Source organism: Dipodomys merriami, unplaced genomic scaffold (genome assembly GCF_024711535.1).
Source record: "Dipodomys merriami isolate MVZ:Mamm:240054 unplaced genomic scaffold, mDipMer1.0.p SCAF_3231, whole genome shotgun sequence".
NCBI classification, from domain to species: Eukaryota; Metazoa; Chordata; class Mammalia; order Rodentia; family Heteromyidae; genus Dipodomys; species Dipodomys merriami.
This window is the reverse complement of record NW_027204751.1, coordinates 12,471-19,528: the sequence shown is the minus strand read 5'-3', so window position 1 is coordinate 19,528 and position 7,058 is coordinate 12,471. Positions and strand designations below refer to the sequence as shown.

The window sequence follows — 7,058 nt, the reverse complement described above, 5'->3', positions numbered from 1 at the left end:
CTCAAGTTGTAGGGAACTGAAGAGCTCAAGATCAGTCCCCAGACCCAGAGCTCAAGTCGCATGACTGACAAAAAAAAGAAAGAAAAAGAAAGAAAAGGGAACCCTACTAGATTTTCCATGCCCCACTGTGACCCTTGAGGAAATTAGATTAACAATACAAGCTTGAAGTCATTCACAAAACCTCACACAAGTTAGCTGATAGTACCTTGCCAGTTGCCAGGAGTGGGAGAATTTGACGGCTTCTGCCAAACAGAGAATTAGGGGCTTCGTAAGTGACCTTCATGTCTCTATGTGGGTTGGAGCTCCTCATTCACAAACTGGTCACTTGGATGAAGGGTAGCCTAGCAACTTCTCTATTATCCTTTTATTGTTTTTCTTCTTTTTTTTTTTTTTTGCTACTGTTATGCAAGAGTGGCACAGTGGATCTGGATTGGCAAAGGAGTTTTGTGACATGGAAGTCTGCTCTTCGTGATCCTATTTAAGATATTCATTCTGGTCATAGATTTACCAGAAAGAGTCACTTTTTATTCCCATACCTATTTACTTCTCTGAGGCAGAAATGTTTACTCTACATGTGGAAAAAAGAAAAAGAAAAAGAAAGTGTTAGAAAGAAGGCAGTTCTGTGGGTTTTTGAAACAGTTGACTCAACTTCTTGTGGTTCAGCCCATTATTTGTTGTTATTGATGTGGGGCTTGAACTGTGGTCCTGGGTGCTGTCCCTCAGCTCTTCAGCTCAAGGCGAGCACTCTATCAGTTGAGCCATAGTGCCACTTCCAGTTTTCTGGTGGTTTACTGGAGATAAGAGTCTCACAGACTTTACTGCCCACGCTGGCTTTGAACCAGGATCCTCAGCTCTCATGTCTTCTGAGTAGCTAGGATTAAAGGTGTGAGTCACCAGCACCCAGCCAGACTGTTTATTTTTTAGGCGGGTTATACCCTCACTCCTAATTCCAGCTTAATTTTTTGAATATATTTTCTAACTTCCCTATTACCTTACCCTGCCTATATTATCCCAACTATGGTTTCTTTTGAATTGTTAATAGATTGCAGAAAATTTAGTAGAAATCATATCTTGAATTTGGAGGGTAAGCTCATGCAAACATGTTTGCCAGTCCTGGGGATTGAACTCAGGACCTGAGCACTGTCCCTTGATCAAGGCTAACACTCTACCACTTGAGTCATAGCTTCACATAGCTTTTTGGTGGTTCATTGGAGATAAAAGTTTCATGGGCTTTCCTGCCTGGGTTGGCTTTGAACCACAATCCTCATATCTCAGCCTCCTGAGTAGCTAGGATGACAGATGTGAGCCACCAGTACTTGGCTCATATATTGAATTTTCAATGTGAATCTTTTCTCAGGCTGATGAATGGGATTTTCTCCTGCAAAGCTGAGAAGAGACAGTACCTACAACTTCAGATCAGCCCAGCAATTCTGAGTTAATAACTAACCACTCTAGCACACTGTTGCTAGGCAAAGATATCCAGTAGTCAGGGTGAATTAAACACATTTTCCAACACACAACATTTTTGCTTATAATCATCTTTTCACATACAACTCCATCACACATTAGGGAGCACCTGAGAAAACTCAAACAAGGCTGGGGAAAAGAAAAAAAGACAATTACAATTCGGGCACTGATGGCTCACAACAGTAATCCTAGCTACTCAGGAGACTAATATTTGAGGATCATGGTTCAAAGCCAGCCCAGGCTGGAATGTCCTTAAGACTTTTATCTCCAATGTACCACCAAAAAGCCAGAAGTGGAACTGTGGCACAAGGGGTAGTATACTAGCCTTGAGTAGAAAAATTCAGAAACAGAGCCCAGGTCCTGAGTTCAAGCCTCAGGACCAGAACATGCACCCGTGCGTGATTGCGTGCATGCATGCGTGCACATGTGCACGCACGCACGCACACACACACACACACACACACACACACACACACACACACACACACACACTGGCTCACCATTTCCTTCCCAAGATACCTGGCTCCAGAAAGCACCACAGCATCACTATTTGCAGTGCCCATGAGACAATCGACATCCTATAAAAGACAAGTGTTGTGTTTAGATCAAATGTTTGCTCTTGTATGTAAAGCATGGTTACCTTGACAATGAAGGCCACCCGTATGAAGCACTAAGCACTGTCCCGTATGAAGTTTGCCATGTATGTCAATTCACTTCATCCTGGCAGTAATTAGCTTGAAAGGAAAGCTATGATGCTCTCATTTAACAGAGCAGAAAGTTGAGAATGAAGGAATACAGGATCTTACTCATAAACAGTCCTTAAGATGGTGACAGGCCTGTAGCCTGGGTAACCTAGTTCTGAAATCAAGTTCCAAAAAGAATGTCCTCATTATAATGACCTCACAATTCTAGTTGACCAAGAACTCAGGGAGGGGCAACGATGTGTGCCAGGGGAAGGCAGCAAATGTGATAATCTTGGTGATGGGCTGGACCTATCAGTTGTGAAATAACCAAAAAACAACTTGGAACACATAGGAGTGAATTCAGCAGGAGCATCTGCTCCAGGTCTCAGCAGGAAACAAATGCCCCATGGAAAGCCCAGTACTAGTAGATCATGCCTATTATCCTAGCTATTCAGGCAGCTGAGGTTTGAAGATCAAGATTTGAAGCCAGCCTTGGCAGAAAAGTCTGTAAGACTCTGATCTCCAATTGATCAAAAAGGAAGAAGTGGAGCTCTCTTGAGTAAATCAAAACAAGCAAGAGAGACTCAGAGTCTAAGTACTTGTACACCCCCCCACACACACAAACAAATTCAGTTCACTTTTGTGAACCAACTGGAAGAAAGAAGTGATGGGTAGGAGATTAAAGAATAAACAAGGGCCACTGAGCCACATGGAGATTGGCAGCAAAAGAGAGCTGTGGATTCCCCGAGGTCAAAGGAGATGAAAGCTCAGAAGAAGTGCTATCAGAGTCCACAGAGAGTCAGATTTGTGCACCAGGGGCCCTCCATCAGGGGCCACAAAGATGGAACCCATGATGATTACCAGTGTCACACTGAATCAAGAAAGCACTAGAGAAGCGCCTAGGCCTCCTTCCTGCCTCCCACCGACCCAACCCAGCCAAACACATTCAAGTGTAGTAGTTCACTGGCCCCTTTCCATGTGAGACCAACCAGCAAAACTCATCCAGGTGAAGTGTTCTAGAAGGACCAATCTCCCAGGAGAGGAAATGGGTCAGAAGAGCTTCAAAATAGATTTGGAGAGAGCTGAAAACTCAATTATATAAGACAGCTTTGGCCGAGGAATGGTAACCCAGTGGAAACTTTCACTGTAACCTTCACCGTACAATGTGAATGGTTGACACCCGCAGAGAAAGGAGAGGTTCCCCAATGCCCCACTGAGCAGCATCAAGCAGAGAAAATTAAAAGATTCTCTTCATTTGAATGAAGGTCAAGCACATCTCTACCAAATCTGTAGAAGAGTGTGCTGTAGCATACTGCTTTATTTTGTTGTTGTCTTCTCTGGAGGCTGGCACTGGGACGTGAACTCAGGGTCTGGGCTTGTCCCTGAATCTTTTTTGCTTGTTTGTATGTTTTGCTCAGGGCTACCACTTTTCCACTCGGGCTACATCTCCATTTCTGGCTTTCTGGGTTGATTAATTGGAGATAAAAATCTCATGATGGAGCTGGGAAAGTGGCTCAGTGGTAGAGCATTTGCCTTGCATGCCTGAAGACCTGGGTTCAATTCCTCAGCACCACATAAGCAAAAAGAAAAAAGCCGGAAGTGGCACTGTGGCTCAAGTGGTAGAGTGCTATACTTGAGGGACAGCGCACAGCCCAGAGTTCAGGCCCCACCACTGGACCCCCCCCCAAAAAAAAATTAAACAAAAGAAACCACCAGAAGTGGAGCTGTGACTCAAGTGGTAGAGTGCCAGCCTTGAGCAAAAAATAATTCAGGGACAGTGTCCAGGACTGGTACAAAAAGAAAAAGCAAGAAAACAAACAAAAAAACAGCCAATAATAAGCAGAAAGCCCACAAGGGTGAAAACAAAGATGGGATGAATAAATCTTTTCAATGCTAACAAAGCAATTGTTCCCAGAGAAGGATAAATGAGTAGATAAACCTACTGGGAGCTTCTATTCTGGATGCTTGGGTCTCTGCAGAGAACAGAAATTTTAGAAGAAGAAAAAGCAAAGAAAGATGGAAAAGGAAGTAGGAGGCGGGCTTCACTCTGAAGCTTCACCTCTTCCTCTTCCTCCCTGTCACTCTAATGCCTCCAAGTCCATTCATCCCCAGGACCTAGGTTTGCTCAGGTAAGGGATTTGCAGAGAAAGAACTCTCCCATCTCTCCCCTGTTTCTTGTCTGTGCTTTTTGGTGGATTAACTTTGTTGGTCCTGAGTAATAGCCTAAAGTTCATCTGTCATGCAGCCATCAAAGATAAATAAAACCAGGTGCCAATGCCTCACACCTGTAATCCTAGCTACTCAGGAAGCTGAGATCTGAGGGTCACAGTTCAGAGCCAGCCTAGGCAGGAAAGTCCATGAGATTCTTATCTTCCATAAACCACCAGAAAACCAGATGTGGCGCTGTGGCTCAAGTGGTAGAGCACTTGCCTCGAGCTGAAATGCTGAGAGACAGTGTTCAGGTCCAGAGTTCAAGCCCCACAATCGGCCAAAAAAAGAGATAAATACAAGAGTCCTGTGTGCTGAAAGTAAAAATGTTAAGCAAAAATGGAGGAGGTCTGCACACACCATGAGTGGCCTAATTACTGTTGTGTTAAAATACTGGGGGGAAAAGAATTTATTAGATTCATCCAAATAAAATGTTGAAGTAAGCACTCAGGAATCTTAAGAACGATCATCTCTGAGGTAAATGAGACGCCATGACATAGAGATGCAGAGAACGCCTTGTCTTTTGTGCCAGTACTAGGATTTGAACTCAGGACCTTGCACTTGCTCTTGGCTTTTTTGTTTCTTTTGCTCAAAGTTGGCAGTCTACCACTTGAGCCACAGGGCCACTTCATATTATGTAAACAATGCCTACTCTGTCTGTGGTGGAGGCTGTGTGACTCTGATACAGTCACAAACCTTATCTGGGCCTCATGTACTTACTTCTAAGGTAAAATGATTGCCTCCATCAGGTGTTATAAATGATTGGGCCATCAAGTATGAAAATGGCTAGACAGGTCAAGAGGACTGGAAATAGAGAGTTCTGGGCAAGTGCAAAGCAAGGTGTATACACATTCATGTGCACACACACCTATGCATACACATGCACACACACACACACACACACACACACACACACACACACACACACACACACACACCTGACACTGGCGGACAGAAATTTCTCTGTATCCAATCACAGGCCTCCTGGGAATTAGCCTCAGAGACCATTACCACCTAGTGGGTGCTGAAGTATGTTCTCATTAGACTCAACATGTTATTTAGTTAATTAAATGCTCTCCTTTTGATGACATTAATTAGACCTATTGCTAATTCCTCAGAAACCAAAATCAAAACAAAAAGGGAAAACTTTGCTTCTATCCCAAGAAGGCTCAGTAGAGCAAAAGAAAAGTCATTCTCTCTCTCTTTAGCTTTGTCTCTGTCTCTATCTTTCTCTCTGTCTCTGTCTTTCTGTCTGTATGTCTGTCTCCCTCTGACACTCTCTCTCTCTCTCTCTCTCTCTCTCTCTCTCTCTCTCTCTCTCTCTCTCTCTCTCTCTCTCTCTCTCTCTCTCTCTCTTCAGACAGAATTAGTTCAAATGGGGCCAGAGTGAGGTGCTAGTGGCTCACACCTGTAATCCTTGCTACTCAGGAGGTGTAGATCTGAAGATCACAGTTCAAAGAACAGCCCAGGCAGGAGAGTCTGTAAGACTCTTATCTCTGAATGAATCACACACAAAAAAAAACCCTGCAGAAGGGAAGCATATGGCTCAAGTGGTAGAGTACTGAACTTTGAAAGAAAAAGCTAAGGGACAGTGCCTAGGCCCTGAGTTCAAGCCCCAGGATTTATACACACAAACACACACAGTTCAAATAATACTTGAAGCAAATTAAACTTCACGCAGTCATTTTTCCTGTGAAGATGTGATAAGGTGTTTTGACTGAGATGAATATGGCATTCTGTGTAGTATTTTAGAAGTTGCAATGGAATGAAATACGATTTCTCTCTGAGGGAACTACAGATCTAAAATCTAAGAGTCAAAATGATGGCCAAGCATTGAAAACAAAAGGACAAACCTGAGGCAAACCCAAGGCTAGACAGACTTGACCCAAGATTCCCATGAAGAACCAATTTGCAGACACAAGTGGCCAAGTCTACAAGACAAATTTTCTTGTGTGTATGTGCTAGTACTGGGACTTGAACTCAAGCCCTCCAACTCCATTTGGCTGTTTTGCTCCAGGCTGTCACTCTACTGCTTGAGCCATACTTCCACTTCTGGCTTTTGAGTGGTTCGTTGGAGATGAGTCTCATGGACCTTTCTACCAAAGCTGGTTTGGAAACCGTAATCCTCAGGTCTCAGATTCCTGAGTAGCTAGGATGACAGGTGTGAGCCCCAAGAAGATAAGGAAGGCTGGAAGATAATTCATTGAAAGAGGGAAGGAAGACCTGTCTCTCTTGCCTGGTAATCTTGAGTAAAAGATCCCTTAAAAGGACCAAGTGAGCCCTCAAAGAGATTCAGTCCTGATGCTAACAAAACCAACATGGAAGCAACATTTGAGATTCTAGTCCACCAGGTCTTTCTGCACAGAAGAACCGAGATCTGAGTGTTCAAAGCCACCATGGATGGTGTGGGGACAATGTTATCATTTAATGGAAGACGTGTTGGAGACTGCAAACAGGAACAAGTCACACAGGATCCAGCAACCTCTGGCTCACAGAGGAGAAGGGTCAGCATCACGGACAGGGCCCTGTGCTCTGCAGCTTGACATCCACCTGCTGCCATCTGCCAACACTGCCCTCCACAGCTGACTCCTATTTGCTTAGAGTTTCCAGAAGAGTCCTAATTCTCAGCAAAGGAACCAAATGGGACAGCTAGTCTGTATCCTAGCAACTCAGGAGGCTGAGATGTAAGGATCTCAGTTC

The 7,058-nt window shown here is 44.0% G+C and overlaps 1 long non-coding RNA gene across 1 annotated transcript; it reads right to left on the bottom strand.

Annotated features, from left to right (window-relative positions):
* Nucleotides 1-214: 214 nt before the first annotated feature.
* Nucleotides 215-2,306, bottom strand: LOC138841632 (uncharacterized). The gene is made up of 3 exons (XR_011376470.1): nt 2,274-2,306; nt 1,968-2,045; nt 215-568 (listed from the first exon to the last, which is right to left on the bottom strand). It is a non-coding gene; the product is annotated as an uncharacterized lncRNA (long non-coding RNA).
* Between the last annotated feature and the right edge of the window lie 4,752 nt (nt 2,307-7,058).